Below are 16,065 nucleotides of genomic sequence, written 5' to 3' on the forward strand. Positions count from 1 at the left end.
AACCAGCAACTCGAAGCCCCTTCCAATCTCATGGCAAAATATAGGATCCTGGAACCACAATTCAGGTCTGAAGATGAAACATAAGTGAGGTTAAATTTCCCACCAGTCAGACAGGGTAGGAGCATATAATTGGAGCTTACCTTATTTAAGCTTATAAATAAATGTGATACTTTCTCCACATCTGAATTTATAAGCTGAGAGTCATACCTGCTATAATTGTTGCAGTTCAAGTGTGAGAAAATGTCACTTACATTAGAATGACTGAAGTGAGAAGACAAAGACATAGAAGCCCCAGAGATATCGTACAGGAAGAAAGAAAAGGACTTCCTCTGCCAAGAATCTACAGAAAATCCCGGGACACAGTAAGAACGCAGGAAATATCTGCTTGCCTCTGTCACTCTCAAGCATCCTTAATAGGGGACTCAAGTAAACGCTTTATGTTTAGTCTTAGCATTCATAAATTATGATGAGATGTAACTTTAAAAAGCTGTCTTCTTGGGCTCTCTGGTGGCTCAGTGGTTAAGAATAATATGCCTGGTTTGATCCTCAGTCCAGGAAGGTCTCACAGGCCCCAGAGCAACTAAGCCCAGGCACCACAACTACTGAGCCCACGCGCTGCAGCTACTGAAGCGTGCGCACCTATAGCCCATGCTCCACAACGGAGGGCAGCCCCTGCTCAGGACAATTAGAGAAAGCCTGCGTACAGCAACAAAGACCCACCACAGTCCAAAAGTAAATTAATTAAATAAATAAATCGTTAAAAAAAAGAGCAAAAGGATGAGATTCCATCACTGAGTTTCCACTTGGTGTCAGATATGGCATATTAATGAAGCATTAGTTGCTCAGTCGTGTCCGACTGTTTGCAACCCCATGGACAGTAGCCTGCCAGCCTCCTCTGTATATGGAATTCTCCAGGCAGGAACACTGGAGTAGGTAGCCATTCCCTTTCCCAAGGTATCTTCTCGACCCAGGGATCAAACCCAGGTCTCCTGCATTGTGGGCCAATTCTTTGCCATCTGAGCCATTGAGGAAGCCCATGAGGTACAAGCAATATCCATATTAATAAAATTCTGTTTGTGTCCTTAAGATGCTCACAATCTAGTGGGAGAGATGGACATGCTGACAAATAATTAAGCTCCCATGTATGTGTCATAACAAAACTGTGAATAAATGTTCTAGAAACACAGAAGATCAAGTGAGAAGTTGTCTCAGGAAGCTTGAAAAGGATTTACAGAGAAGATGAGATTTAAGAGGGTTTTACAGGATAAGTAAGAGCTCAACATCTGGATAAGAAATAGAAGAGCTCAAATAGTGGGAAAGGTATATACAAGGCATTGAAGCATAAAGTAGTAGTAAGCCTGCAGTGGAGGAGTGGGAGACTACATTCAGCGAAAAAGATGTTCTGCCTGGAATTGTCCCCTAAAATCTTTAACTGAGGCTACCCATATAATCAACACATTCACCTCAAAAGAGCTTCTAAGATACACCAAAGAGAATTGTCACCAGTATGTGGCTCTGTGCTGGAGACTACACAAAAGGATACAGACACTTAACTACCCACTGAGAACCTAACTACCCACTGAGTACCTAACAGCCTCAGGCAAAACTTCATTTTTCTCTCTGAAGACTCCCAACTGAAAATACTAGCATATTTTCCTTCCTCAATATTATCCAACCTGGACTACATCAAATAAATAAAATAAAATAAATTTTATCCCCCAATAAAATAGCTTTAATTAAAAAAAGATATAACCTCATCATCTTCATCCACCAAACAGGCAACTTTCAGATGAAATACATTAGTTTAAAACCCATATTCCAGGAGTCTAGATAAAGCCTGGTGACTCAGAGACTGTTCAGCTCATCATAGTGCTCAGTTTTCTGTCCCAGGGGTCACCTCCCTCTAAGCCCTACTTATTCCCCCTTTTTAGCCCTAAATAAACGGGCAGTGTGGAAGAGGGCTGCCACTGCTGAATCGCTACAGTCGTGTCCGACTCTGTGCAACCCCATAGACGGCAGCCCACCAGGCTCCCCCATCCCTGGGATTCTCCAGGCAAGAACACTGGAGTGGGTTGCCATTTCCTTCTCCAATGCATGAAAGTGAAAAGTGAAAGTGAAGTCTCTCAGTCGTGTCCGACTCTTCGAGACCCCATGGACTGCAGCCTACCAGGCTCCTCCGTCCATGGGAGTTTCCGGGCAAGAGTACTGGAGTGGGGTGCCATTGCCTTCTGGGGGAAGAGGGCTATGCTTGCCTATTATCCACTGTAACATTAAAACAGGAGGGAAGACAGCAGGGAACAAATTTTACCGAATGACATAGACATTGAGGATATGAAAAAGACTGGTTATAACTGATTAGGTCTAAGATGGTGAAAAATTTGACTTCTAGTAGACCTTGAGCCTCATTATATGTTCACTGTAATACATTAGCTACATGACATACCCACAAGTGCCATGGCAATTCCAAGACCAACCATGAAAGGCCAAAAAATGTACAGGGGTCCAATTCCTGGAAATCTCTGCCCCTTCTCCAAAATAGCTGGAATAATCCTTCCACTCATTAGCCTATGAAATGATCAGATTCATAAAAAGTACCCAATCCGTATTTCAGCACCTCTCATCTTCTCTCTGTCTGTGGACTGAGTTTCTCCCAGGGCTGCTCTTGCTTTTTGAGGCAGATCACAGACTGTCTATGAAATGTGTATGTCTCTAAATAAATCCACTTCTTTTCACTTTGTCTCTAGCTAAATGGCTTCTATGCTGAGACATAAAGAACCTGAGCTTCATTAAGCTCTGAAACCAGGTGTGTGATCTTAATGAAAAGACAGTGGGTTCAAATCCCAGCCTATGGGTTCAAGTCCCAGTCTGGGTTTTGGCTGGGTTTGAGTCGCATCTGAGTTGTGCAATTACAACTTCATGTAAAATATGACACAAGAAGAAAATACCTCAAAAAAAACTCTAATAGAATTTTTCCCTACTAATGTGCCTCAAGATTTACTGAGACATCAAAATCTTATTTTCAGCACATTAATGGCCTGGATTGCAAATGTACAGGTTATATATTTTGTGATGTATTTCTGATAGAATTCAGGAATCAGGGATGAAAAGATATTATCATTGATAGAGTCTTTGAGGGTGAAGTGAGGATCTTAAAAAACTGACTTCAACTAAGAAGAGGAAGATAATTTGGTTTTATTTCTCAAATAAAAAGTGTGTTTGATTTTGAAAAACAATCATCCAGACTCACATTTTTGTGTTTAACAACCACCTTGAAATTGGTCTGCCTCAGAGGACAGCTCAATTCTGGGCTACCTTAGCATGAATGATTTATGACATTCATGCACTTGGCAACTACATCAGTTTTTCTAAAGCTGGCACCCAACACCACCTGCATGTTAAGTGAAGATTTATGATTTCTAAAACTCACCTCATTATGCAGAGGTACATGAATTGTCTTATATGTGCAGTCTATAACTCCCAAGACAGATAAGGAGGCAGCTATGTCACAAAATTCATGGCTCTTTCCCGTTAAAGCTGAAGTTTTGGAGAAAAACTAAGGAAATAACTGGCCCTTTGTAGAAAAATAGCTTTAGCTAACCATTACACCTCCAAATGATGAACCAGCTATAGCCTACCACTATATCTTACAGGAGCAAAGAGGCTAATGGTGAAAGTCACTTTAATCACAGCAATGAACTATGTCTATGTTTTGAACACTGCAGCAATAGACAGAACCTAAAGTGACTCTTCAGAAATATTGACCATTCTGTTAGTTTAATTTTTTCCCCAATTTGGTGTCTGAGACCTTTTGCTGATCAAGTGGCCCAGTCAGACCCACAGACATGAACTCCAGAGAAGAGAATTCAATACCTTGGCGTGCCCAGTGGCAGAGAATTCAGTACTTGTGCGCTCCCTCAGAGTGAAGAAAAGCAAATGCTGGTTTAGGTTCTGTAATGAAGCTTGTTTTCTAAAAGTCTTTAGAAATGCAGCAAATCTTTCCACACACCCTACAAAATAGTAGAAGCAAAGAGGATTAAGTGGAATAAAGTTATGAATCTCAAGGAAGAATAAGATTATATAGACAACCATTAAAAATGACAAGTATATGTGACCAGGCTGACAAGAAAATATTTTTAGGAAAGGTATAAAAAGCAGAACACAAAAATGGCAAGCATATACACTGACTGGAAAAAAACCAAAATGACAGAAAAAATGGTGTGGACCTCCCCGGTTGTCCAGTGGTTAAGAATCTGCCTGCCAATGCAGGGGACAGGGGTCCCTAGTCTTGGAAGATTCCATTTGCAGGGGAGCTTCTGAGCCCATGTGCCACAACTACCGAGCCTGCATGCTCTAGAGCCCAGGAGCCTTAACAAGAGAAGCCCGAACACTGACACTAGGGAGTAGCCCCTGCCCACCACAACCAGGGAAAGCCTGATGCAGCAGTGAAGACCTAGAGCAGCCAATAAAAAAAAAAAATTTTTTTAAATGGTGTTTCTAGCCTAGAGAGTTTCAATAACATAAAGTTAAGCAGAAAATAATGAAATTCTAAATAATTTATTTTCAAATATCCCTATCAATGAGGATATAGACACATATGTATGATTGCTGCTGCTGCTGCTAAGTCGCTTCAGTCGTGTCCAACTCTGTGCGACCCCAGGGACTGCAGCCTACCAGGCTCCTCTGTCCATGGGATTTTCCAGGCAAGAGTACTGGAGTGGGGTACCATTGCCTTCTCTGATGTATGACTGCTAGTTACCCTAAATCCAAGAAACCCCTGTTTCTCTCTCCTCTGCAGAGCTCAAAACAGTGGGCCACTCTCCACGGCCTTTGAGAGTATAGAACACCTGCACTCAAATACCCAAGGTGACAGAAGAAAACTAAAATACAAAACGTCTCAAAGTAGAGGTAAGAAAATTATTTGGGAAAAAAGATTGTGGGAAACCCATTTTCAACTTTAATGACTTATTAGATGTCATTTGATTTCTGAAATGTGCTTGGGATTTGTCCAGCTCTGACTCTGGGCTCTGACAATGCCTTAGGTCTGCTTGTCCCAACGTGGTTACTCTATCTCATGGAAATGATGCTCTACTCACAATACAGTGCACAAGAGCAAGAAAGTAGTATCAGGGAACTACAAATTGGGCAAATCAGGAAAAGTGAAGCCTCTTTGGCTACTGGGAGTATGTATATATCCAAGAGCAGAGTAGATACACAGAGAAGACTTGTATTTGAGTTCAGGGACTCAGTTACTACTTCACATTAAGTTACTTGTAGACACGTGATCACTCAAACACAGGTGTTGTTCTCCAGGGCTTTGGTGCTGGTGTTCTACTGGCTGCCTTTAATCCTGAGAGCAAACACACACACACACACACACACACACACACACACACGGTGCTGGTGTTCTACTGGCTGCCTGTAATCCTAAGAGCAAACACACACACACACACACCACCCCATGTCCTGGCACAGCCAGGGTAGAACAGACTTCTTTTGGGGAAGTCACGGAAAGCTGAAAGAGCACACAAAGGGGGCCTCATCCACAATCTCTGTGGAGTCTCTCTCTACACAGAGTTTGCACTTTGCCAGGCTCCCCAAGTGACGCTAGTGATAAAGAACCCCTCTGCCAGTGCAGGAGACATAAGAGACAAGGGTTCAATCCCTGGGTCGGGAGGAGGAAATGGGTATTCTTGCCTGGAAAATCCCATGGACAGAGGAGTCTGGCAGACTACAGTCCATGGGGTCAAAAAAGAGCTGGACATGACTTAACAACTAAACAGGCTTAGAGACAGATCATTAGTCTATGGTGGAAGAGAGATATTCATGAGACCTACAGCAGCTATCACACTCACAGATCCCCCCTTGCCCCTGAAGAAGGGGATCACAGCCTCCCTATAGGAACCAGCCTGCTCTACATGATGCCACACACACAATCACTACTCCCACTCCACCCCAATCACTAGCTCAATAAAACAAAGACGTGGAACCTAAACAAACGGCCTATGAGCTGACCCAGTGAGCCCTGAAACAACGTGCCACTTTTCTGCGCCTTTACTCTGACCAATAAAGGCGCTCCGTAATGATGGTGCACTTCAAGCACACAGAAAGATAGCAGGCGTAGTGCAAACAGCCCTGGGATACACGAAGAGTACAGGAAAAAAGTATTCCAATGTCTTTATATTTATTTTTTATCTTTCCTATTTTACATATTTTAATAATATTACTACACACAAAGCTTATAAATATACAAATATTCATAATGGAGGTATGTGCTCAAATTTTTTGTTTTTAATTTTTTGGCTATGCCATGCAGCATGCAGAACCTTAGTATCGCAACTAGGGATGGAACCCGTGCCTCCTGCACTAGAAGAGCAGAGTTTTAACCAATGGACTGTCAGGGAAGTCCCTCAAATATTCTTCTAATAGAATGTGTAGTGAAAAAATATGGTGACCAGAAGATACCACACTACTTGGGGTGTTCCTAAGCAAGGTGAGATCCTTAATTGCCACCTCTACCAGAACCTCCTGTCAAACTTGTTAAACAGGCAGATTACTTGAAACACCTCAGACCTACAGAACTAAGTTGGTATGCTTAAAGAGCTTCCCAGTAATTCTGATGCCTACTGAAATATGGGAACTACTGTCATGGAAGAATTAGGGAAGCAAACACAAAGAAGTGAGATGTGGAAAGGGCAGCGTCAGTGCAGAAGTGCCATAAAGATGACTGATCCTGCTGGGGCCTGACCAAAGAGGAGGAGCTACCCCTCGTTCTTCCTGAACTCTGGTTCTATGGGTATTGAGACAATACCTGTACTTTTCCAACTAGCCTTCAAATAAATCCTTATCACCTAAAGAAACTTGGGTACTTCCTTTCCTGATGGTTGGGAAGCAGGTTTCTAAGATTTCTAAAACCTTAGAAACCAACAGCCTCTCACATAGAGAAAATGTTAGTCAGAAGAACTGAAAAGGTAGCTGATACACTTTCACTAAATGTACACCTTCAAGAGTGAGGATAAGACAGGAGGAAGTAGGTATATGAGTCAGAAGTGTCTGTAAACATTTGAAAAAAGATCCTGTACTAATTGAACATTTAATCGGAAATCATGTGGGTGATTTCTAAAAAGTACACTAAGTAAAAATGGAGGCTGTAGAACAGAAGCTACACTGTCTGTGTGACTTTGGGCAACTCACTAATTCTCTTATTTCATCATCTGTTAAATGATAAATTAGATTTTACTTTATATTTTTGTGTAAAACTGTTTCAATCTTTTTAAAAAAACTTTATTATAGTTCATTTAAAATGTTGAGTTAGTTTCAGGTGTACAGCAAAGTGAATCAATTATACATATACATATGGTAAATGCATGCATGTTCAGTTATGTCTGTGACCCTACGGATTGTAGTCTGCCAGGCTCTTCTGTCCGTGGGATCATCCTGGCAAGAATACTGGAGTGGGTTGCCATTTCCTCCTCAAGGATATCTTCCCAACCCAAGGATCAAACCCACATTTCCTGAGGCTCCTGCATTGGCAGGCAATTTTTTTTTTTTTTTAACCACTGAGCCACCTGGGAACAGTATGAAAAAGCAAAAAGATATGACACTGAAAAATGAACTCCCCAGGTCAGTAGGTGCCCCATATGCTACTGGAGAAATAACTCCAGAAAGAATGAAGAAACAGCCAAAGAGAAAACAACACCCAGTTGTGGATGTGACTGGTGATGGAAGTGAAGTCCAATGCTGTAAAGAACAATATTGTATAGGAACCTGGAATGTTAGGTCCTTGAATCAAGGTAAATTGAAAGTGGGCAAACAGGCGATGGCAAGAATAAACATTGACGTTTTAGGAATCAGTGAACTACAATGACCTGGAATGGGCAAATTTAATTCAGATGACCATTATATCTACTACTGTGGGCAAGAATCCCTTAGAAGAAATGGAGTAGCCCTCATAGTCAACAAAAGAGTCCGAAATGCAGTACTTAGGTGCAATCTCAAAAATGACAGAATGATCTCTGTTCATTTCCAAGGCAAACCATTCAGTATCACAGTAACCCAAGTCTATGCCCCAACCACAAATGTCAATGAAGCTGAAGTTGAAAGGTTCTATGAAGACCTACAAGACCTTCTAGAACTAACATCAAAAAAAAAAATGTCCTTTTCATCATACGGGACTGGAATGCAAAAGTGGGAAGTCAAGAGATACTTGGAGTAACAGGCAAGTTTGGCCTTGGAGTCAAAAATGAAGCAGGGCAAAGGCTAACAGAGTTTTGCCAAGAGAAGGCACTGGTCATAGCAAACACTCTCTCCCAACAACATAAGAGATGACTCTACACATGGACATCACCAGATGGTCAACACCTAAATCAGATTGATTATATTCTTTGCAGCCAAAAATGGAGAAGCTCTATACAGTCGGCAAAAACAAGACCGGGAGCTGACTGTGGTTCAGATCATGAACTCCTTATTGCCAAATTCAGACTTAAATTGAAGAAAGTAGGGAAAACCACTACAATGGAAGTGACAAATAGATTCAAGGGATTAGATCTGATAGACAGAGTGCCTGAAGAACTATGGACAGAGGTTCATGACATTATACAGCAGGCAGTGATCAAGACCATCCCCAAGAAAAAGAAATGCAAAAAAGCAAAATGGTTGTCTGAGGAGGCCTTACAAGTAGCTGAGAAAAGAAGAGAAGCTAAAGGTAAAGGAAAGATATACCCATTTGAATGCAGAGCTCCAAAGAATAGCAAGGAGAGACAAGAAAGTCTTCCTCAGTGATCAATGCAAAGAAATAGAGAAAAACAATAGAATGGGAAAGACCAGATAACTCTTCAAGAAAATTAGAGATACCAAGGGAACATTTCATGCAAGAATGGGCCCAAAAAAGAACAGAAATGGTATGGACCTAAAAGAAGCAGAAGATATTAAGAAGAGGTGGCAAGAATACACAAAAGAACTGTACAAAAAAGATCTTCATGACCCAGATAACCACACCAATCACCTAGAGCCAGACATCTTGGAATTCGAAGTCAAGTGGGCCTTAGGAAGGTGAAGGTAAAGTCTCTCAGTCGTGTCCGACTCTTTGCGACCCGTGGACTGTAGCCTACCAGGCTTCTCCATCCATGCGATTCTCCAGGCAAGAATACTGGAGTGGGTTACCATTTCCTTCTCCAGGGGATCTTCCCGACCCAGGGATCGAACCCGGGTCTCCCGCATTGGAGGCAGACACTTTAACCTCTGAGCCACCAGGGAAGCCCTAAGCTAGTGGAGGTGATGGAATTCCAACTGAACTATTTAAAAATCGTAAAAAATGATGCTGTGAAAGTGCTGCATGCAATATGCCAGCAAATTTGGAAAACTCAGCAGTGGCCACAGGACTGGAAAAGGTTAGTTTTCATTTCAATCCCAAAGAAAGGCAATGCCAAAGAATGTTCAAACTACCGCACAACTACACTCATCTCACACATTAGCAAAGTAATGCTCAAAATTCTCCAAGCCAGGTTTCAACAGTACGTGAACTGAGAACTTCCACATGTTCAAGCTGGGTTTAGAAAAGACAGAGAAACCAGAGATCAAATTGTCAACATCCGCTGGATCATCAAAAAAGCAAGAGAGTCACAGAAAAACTTCTACTTCTGCTTTATTGACTACGCCAAAGTCTTTGACTGCATGGATCACAACAAACTGTGGAAAATTCTTCAAGAGATGGGAATACCTGACCACCTTACCTGCTGCCTGAGAAATCTTTATGCAGCTCAAGAAGCAACACAGTTAGAACTGGACATGGAACAATGGACTGGTTCCATATTGGATAAGGAGTACATATTGGGAAAGGAGTACTTGAAGGTGGTATATTGTCATTCTGCTTATTTAACTTATATGCAGAGTACATCATGTGAAATGCTGGGCTGGATGAAACACAAGCTGGAATCAAGATTGCCGGGAGAAAGATCAATAACCTCCGATATGCAGATGACACTACCCTTATGGCAGAAAGCAAAGAAGAACTAAAGAGCCTCTTGATGAAAGTGAAAGAGTAGAGTGAAAAAGTTGGCTTAAAGCTCAACATTCAGAAAATGAAGATCATGGCATCTGGTCCCATCACTTCATGGCAAATAGATGGCAAAACAATGGAAACAGTGTCAGACTTTATTTTCTTCGGCTCCAAAATCACTGCAGGTGGTGACTGCAGCCATGAAATTAAAAGACGCTTGCTCCTTGGAAGAAAAGCTATGACCAACCTAGACAGCATGTTAAAAAGCAGACATTACTTTGCCAACGAAGATTCGTCTAGTCAAAGCTATGGTTTTTCCAGTAGTCAGGTATGGATGTGAGAGTTGGACCATAAAGAAAACTGAGCGCCAAAGAACTGATGCTTTTGAATTGTGGTTTTGGAGAAGACTCTTGAGAGTCCCTTGGACTGCAAGGAGATCAAACCAGTCAATTCTAAAGGGAATCAGTCCTGAATATTCATTGGAAGGACAGATGCTGAAGCTGAAACTCCAGTACTTTGGCCAGCTGATACAAAGAACTGACTCCTTAGAAAAGACTCTCATGCCAGAAAAAAATGAAGGCAGGAGGAGAAGAGGATGACAGGAGATGAGATGGTTGGATGGCATCACCAACTCGATGGACATGAGTTTGAGCAAGCTCTGGGAGTTGGTGATGGACAGGGAAGCCTGGTGTGCTGCAGTCCATGGAGTCACAAAGAGTTGGACATGACTGAGCCACTGAACTGAACTGAGTCACCTGGAAGCTCTGAGCCACCACATGTACATATATCCACTTGTTTTTAGATTCTTTTCCCATATAGGCTGGGCTTTTCTGGTAGCTCAGCTAGTAAAGAATCTGTCTGCAATGTGGGAGTCCTGGGTTCAGACCCTGGGTTGGGAAGATCCCCTGGAAAAGGGATAGGCTACCCACTCCAGTATTCTGGTCTGGAGAATACCACGGACTGTACAGTCCATGGAGTCGCAAAGAGTCAGACACGACTGAGTGACCTTCATTTTTCCTATATAGGCCATATAGAGTATGGAGTAGAGGTCCCTGTGCTATAGTAGTAGGTTCCTTTTAGTTATGTATCTTATATATAGTAGTACATATATATGTCAGTCTCCCAATTTATCCCTGCCTGCAAAGGTTAGATTTTAAATGATATCTAAATGCATTTCTATGTTTCTAGAAACCAAGTTCAGGCTCAATTTCTAGTTCAGGTTTCCTTTTGCTAAATCATTCTGATTAAGAATAAATGAAAGTATTCAGAAAAGGCTCCTACATCCTTAAGAATTATTAAATGGGTCTTCATAAAGAGCAAATCTCTGCTTTTGTCAGTCCTGCTGCTGCTAAGTCACTTCAGTCATGTCCGACTTTGTGCGACCCCTGAGACGGTAGCCCACCAGGCTCCCCCGTCCCTGGGATTCTCCAGGCAAGAACACTGGAGTGGGTTGCCATTTCCTTCTCCAATGCATGAAAGTGAAAAGTCAAAGTGAAGTCGCTCAGTCGTGTCTGACTCTTAGCGACCCCACGGATTTCGGCCCACCGGGTTCCTCCGTCCATCGGATTTTCCAGGCAAGAGTGCTGGAGTGGGGTGCCATTGCCTCCTCCGTTTGTCAGTCCTACACCCTCCCCAAATAGGGACTTCACACACAGGTCCTTGGACCTGTCTAATAGCCACCTGTTTTTCAAACCTGAATGAAAATCCACGTGAGGTTAACTGCTTTTTTACCCTGTGCAATGAGACTGCATTATCACTAGAATGTAAATACCAAATCTAATCAAAGTGATTATCTTAATTTATTGCTGCCTTAGTTTTCTTTCAGGGTCATATTCTCTTTCTCTCTTGTCCTTTCAGAGGGAAGGCAGGTTGGTGGGTTACCAGGCATTCCATACAGAAAGAAACCTACTAATTGTCACCATCCCTGGGGACAGAAATATCACTGACATAATACTTCCTACACTTCACTGGGGCAAGTTCTGTTGAATTAGACTTGAGTGAAGTGACACTGTGTAATGTACTCCAATACAGTGTAGCTAATACCCAAACAGAAAAGTGGGAACTGTCTCCTGAAATCTGCTGCAGGTACATGAAAAATTCCAAGGAGAATAAAAATGACAAATCCCTGCAGTATGTCACATTTTTATTTCATGAAGATGGAAAGTGCCACAGCATGATATTCATCTTTGGGAAGACTGAATAAAATGTCATCTGAGCCACCAGTTTAAAGAAACTCCTTTAAAAATATAAACTTGATCTTATGTATTCTATTACAGATTGAACTTCCTTTATAGTTGTCCTGGAACCTAAACTACATAAAAATATTTTTATAGCTTTAACTCAATTGCCTAAAATAACTGCTGTTAATAATGGATTAGGCCAATGCTACAAAACTCTTCTTCCGTATACGTAGAGATAAATGATCAGATCCAGTTTTATTATGAGACAGCAAAGTCTAGTGGTTAGCAGTATAGGTTCTTTAGTCAGACAGTCTGGCTTCAAATATGGCCTTACCATTCAATTGCCATGTGACCTATATAACATACTGGATCACTTTAAGCCTCAGTTTTCACATCTGCAAAATGGGAATACCAACAGTATTATTCCCTTGAGACCATTTTTTTTTTGCACATTCCATTAAAGAATGTTAGAAAGCATTTAGGACAGTGGAGCACTTAAGTAACACTTGACAACCATTAAGTGATTAATATTTAAAGACAATTCCTGTTAATGATTGGGAATTAAATGTTTAAAAGTTATAATTTAAAACATAGTATGCACAGGTATTAGACAGCTGTCTGTTCTGCCTGGTAAACAATTACCCTCATGAAAATTATGTACCAACTCCTTTCACTTTTCAGTATGACATTGAAATGATAACAGAGAAATGGAATACAGTGCTGTGTTATGATGAAGAATTGTATCAGCCAACCATGGATCCAATTGTCCAGTCTGCTGCGATTCATGGGGTCACAAAGAGTCAGACACGACTGAGTGACTGATCTGATCTGATTCATTTGCACCCTATTTCTTTTTAGACTCAGGCTCATTTCTTCCAGCCTTCAGGCTGCAGGCTATGTTAATTTGCAAAGCAACCCCAAAGCTTGTCCTTCACTCTGGCAAATAATAGGATACATGCAGCCTCATTCTCAGGATACTGCTTTGAATAGTGTCTAGAGCTACAACATCCCCCTTGTGGTCATACTGAGTATTTACCAGGCTCTTGGGGAAACCAACAAAAACCTCAGCGATATGTGTACCCCCAGAATCATCCTCTCACACATCCTTTAATCAAATAGTTAACACTATTTGATTCCAGAATTCTTCTGATTAACACTTCGTGGTTTTTAAGTGTATGCAACAAGAAGGAAAAAGAGCAAATTCTTAGGAGAACTAGTAGATAAAAGAGAGATGTGAAGAGGATGCAGTTAATACCAATTATCCCACTTGCCCTCCTCTGTGTCATATGCAAGGTAGGGATGTGAAATTTTCACTTTCTACTTTGCTTCCATGTTTAATATTATTTATCATTCCTCCCTATGTTTCTATGTTCTTTTTTTGAAAATTTTTATTGGAGCATAGTTGATTTGCAACGTTGTGCTAGTTTTAGGTGTACAACAAAATGAATCAGCTATACAAATACATATGCTGCTACTGCTGCTAAGTCGCTTCAGTCGTGTCTGACTCTGTGCGACCCCACAGACGGCAACCCACCAGGCTCCCCATCCCTGGGATTCTCCAGGCAAGAACACTGGAGTGGGTTGCCATTTCCTTCTCCAATGCATGAAAGTGAAAAGTGAAAGTAAAGTCTCTCAGTCGTGTCCGACTCTTAGCAACCCCATGGACTGCAGCCTACCAGGCTCCTCCATCCATCAGATTTTCCAGGCAAGAGTACTGGAGTGGGGTGCCATTGCCTTCTCCACAAATACATATATCCACTCTTTTTTAGATTCTTTTCCCATATAGGTCATTACAGTGTATCCAGTAGCATTCCCTGTGCTATACAGTAGGTCCTTATTGGTTACCTATTTTATATATAGTAGTGTGCATACCTCAACCACAAGCTCCCAATTTATCCCTCCCCTCAATGTTCTTCAGCATCAATGTATTGTTTTAGTATACAAATATCCTAAAAATAGGAGTCATTAGACTGTCGCTTGGATGACTGCAGAAAAATCTACTTCTGAGGGAATTAACAAAACGAGACATGAAAGCACTAGGTAGACAAGTAAGGACAATAAATAATAAATAAGAGTGTGAGGGTACTTCTTAAAAGGACCTGTGTAACCTATAAACAATACAATGTTGGACCTTTATTTTCTTACTCCCTCTTCCCTTCTCTCTTACAAGGTAAACTCTTCAGCTGTCTTCTTTCCCTCCCAAACTTCCCCAAAATTTCCTTCACAAGTCCTCACATCAGAATAGTGGAGCATCTTTCTCTTTTGAAATCGGACTTTGAGACTTAAGAAGTCACGGGCATCTTGTTATACAACCCATGTCCGCTGTCCCAGGCAACAAGGTTTCCGAGATGGGCCTGACGACCTGTTACAGAATACAAGTTTGTGTGCCTGACACACAGTGAAGCCAAACCAACCAAAACAGGAGTTTGGAGCAGAGAAAGGTTTTATTGCAGGGTCAAGCAAGGAGAAAGGGTGGCCCATGCTCTAAATAAATCCCTGAACTGAGAGCTTTTAGAGAGTAAGTTTTTATAGGAAAAATTTGGGGTGAGGGCTGTAAGGCATGTGACTTCCTTCTGGTGGGTTGGTAGTGAGGAATCTTGCCCTCGTTTAAGTTACCATTCTCTATCTGAGCAGGGCCTAATTCCCATAGAACTCATAAATACTACGTATATTCAGGTGATGTTAGTGGTAAAGACCAAGTTTGCCAAAGCAAGCAACAGGGGTTCAATCCCTGGGTCAGGAAGATCCCCTAGAGAAGGAAATGGTAACCCACTCCAGTATTCTTGCCTGGAAAAATTCCACAGAGGAGCCTGGTGGGCTATAGTCTGTGGAGTCACCAAGACACAGCTGACCACACACTCCCTGAGGAGGAACCATGACCGTGCCCCAGTGCTGTGCTATTCTTACTTGACTATGCCTCTCTTGTTTTCGTCCCCTAATAAGCAACTGCTGAAATCTGCCTTTTGGAATTCAGGGTACCTTAAAGAAGCTAAAAGAAGTCTATAAACAAGCAACAGTGGATAAAGAAGGGCTTTCCTGCCCAGGTGGGCCCCACAGGGGCCTGCTTGGTTTCTGAGCCTCAGTGAGGCCCATCAAAGCTGGGCAGTAGGATCTTGAGCTCAGGTATGTTTTTCTCTTGACGGTCTGCACGATAATTAGCCTAAGGTAACCGAATGCTTTGTATGAACTTAAGTCTTCTTGAGTAGTTCAAAACCCAAGGTCCCTGTGCTAAAACACAGAAAAAATTCGCCTAAGGTCTCCATATGCAGGTTACTTCAAGTTACTGCAACAGCAACAGGCAGTCAAAAGACAAAGGACGAGGGTGAGCAACAAATGTTTTAAACCCCAGGTTTACATTGAACAAAAGGGCAGGACAAAATGGCGCCCTCCTCCAGAAGAAAAAGTCAACTCGAGCGGACCTTGCGGCCGCCAGGGTCTCCCAGGGAAACGGGGGTGGGAAGGACGAAACTCACGTGAGCTTGAGCACCCTATGACAGCTGTAGTCAGACTCCACCCCGTTTTTCACTACTCCCTGTGCACATGCGCTCCAGGCCGTCGGCGGGCGGCCAGTTGCGCAAGCGCAACAGACCCCTCCTCTCACGTAACTGACGCAAGGAGACTGTAATCTGTTCGCAGTTTATCCCGTGTGACCTTGAGTCCTTCCTGCCTCCGAGGACCCGGGTTGTCCACACTTCTGCCTTATACCGCTCTTAGACCTCCCGTCTCTCGTGGAGCCCTGACCTGCTGCAGCAGGCGCAGAAGGACATATTGTTCCCAACTATCAGGCTTCGAAGCGTATTAGCCATAGGCCCTGCCTCCGGGCGTGGCATACAGGTATTCTCTGATCAGGCAGCACGGGCGGCGCCTCAGAGGATGAGCGGGCTTCCAGGC

The 16,065-nt window shown here is 42.4% G+C and overlaps 1 protein-coding gene across 1 annotated transcript in view; it reads right to left on the reverse strand.

Moving 5' to 3' along the window:
* The window catches only part of CTNNA1 (catenin alpha 1), a 342,350-nt gene extending 326,590 nt beyond the window's left edge, over positions 1–15,760 (reverse strand). The window contains exons 1-2 of the mRNA XM_027546356.1: positions 15,648–15,760; positions 3,871–4,007 (exon numbers count right to left, since the gene is read on the reverse strand). The gene's annotated coding sequence lies outside the window, so the exon portion shown is untranslated. The remainder of the gene's footprint in view (positions 1–3,870; positions 4,008–15,647) is intronic.
* Between the last annotated feature and the right edge of the window lie 305 nt (positions 15,761–16,065).

Source organism: Bos indicus x Bos taurus, chromosome 7 (assembly GCF_003369695.1).
Source record: "Bos indicus x Bos taurus breed Angus x Brahman F1 hybrid chromosome 7, Bos_hybrid_MaternalHap_v2.0, whole genome shotgun sequence".
Lineage (NCBI taxonomy): Eukaryota > Metazoa > Chordata > Mammalia > Artiodactyla > Bovidae > Bos > Bos indicus x Bos taurus.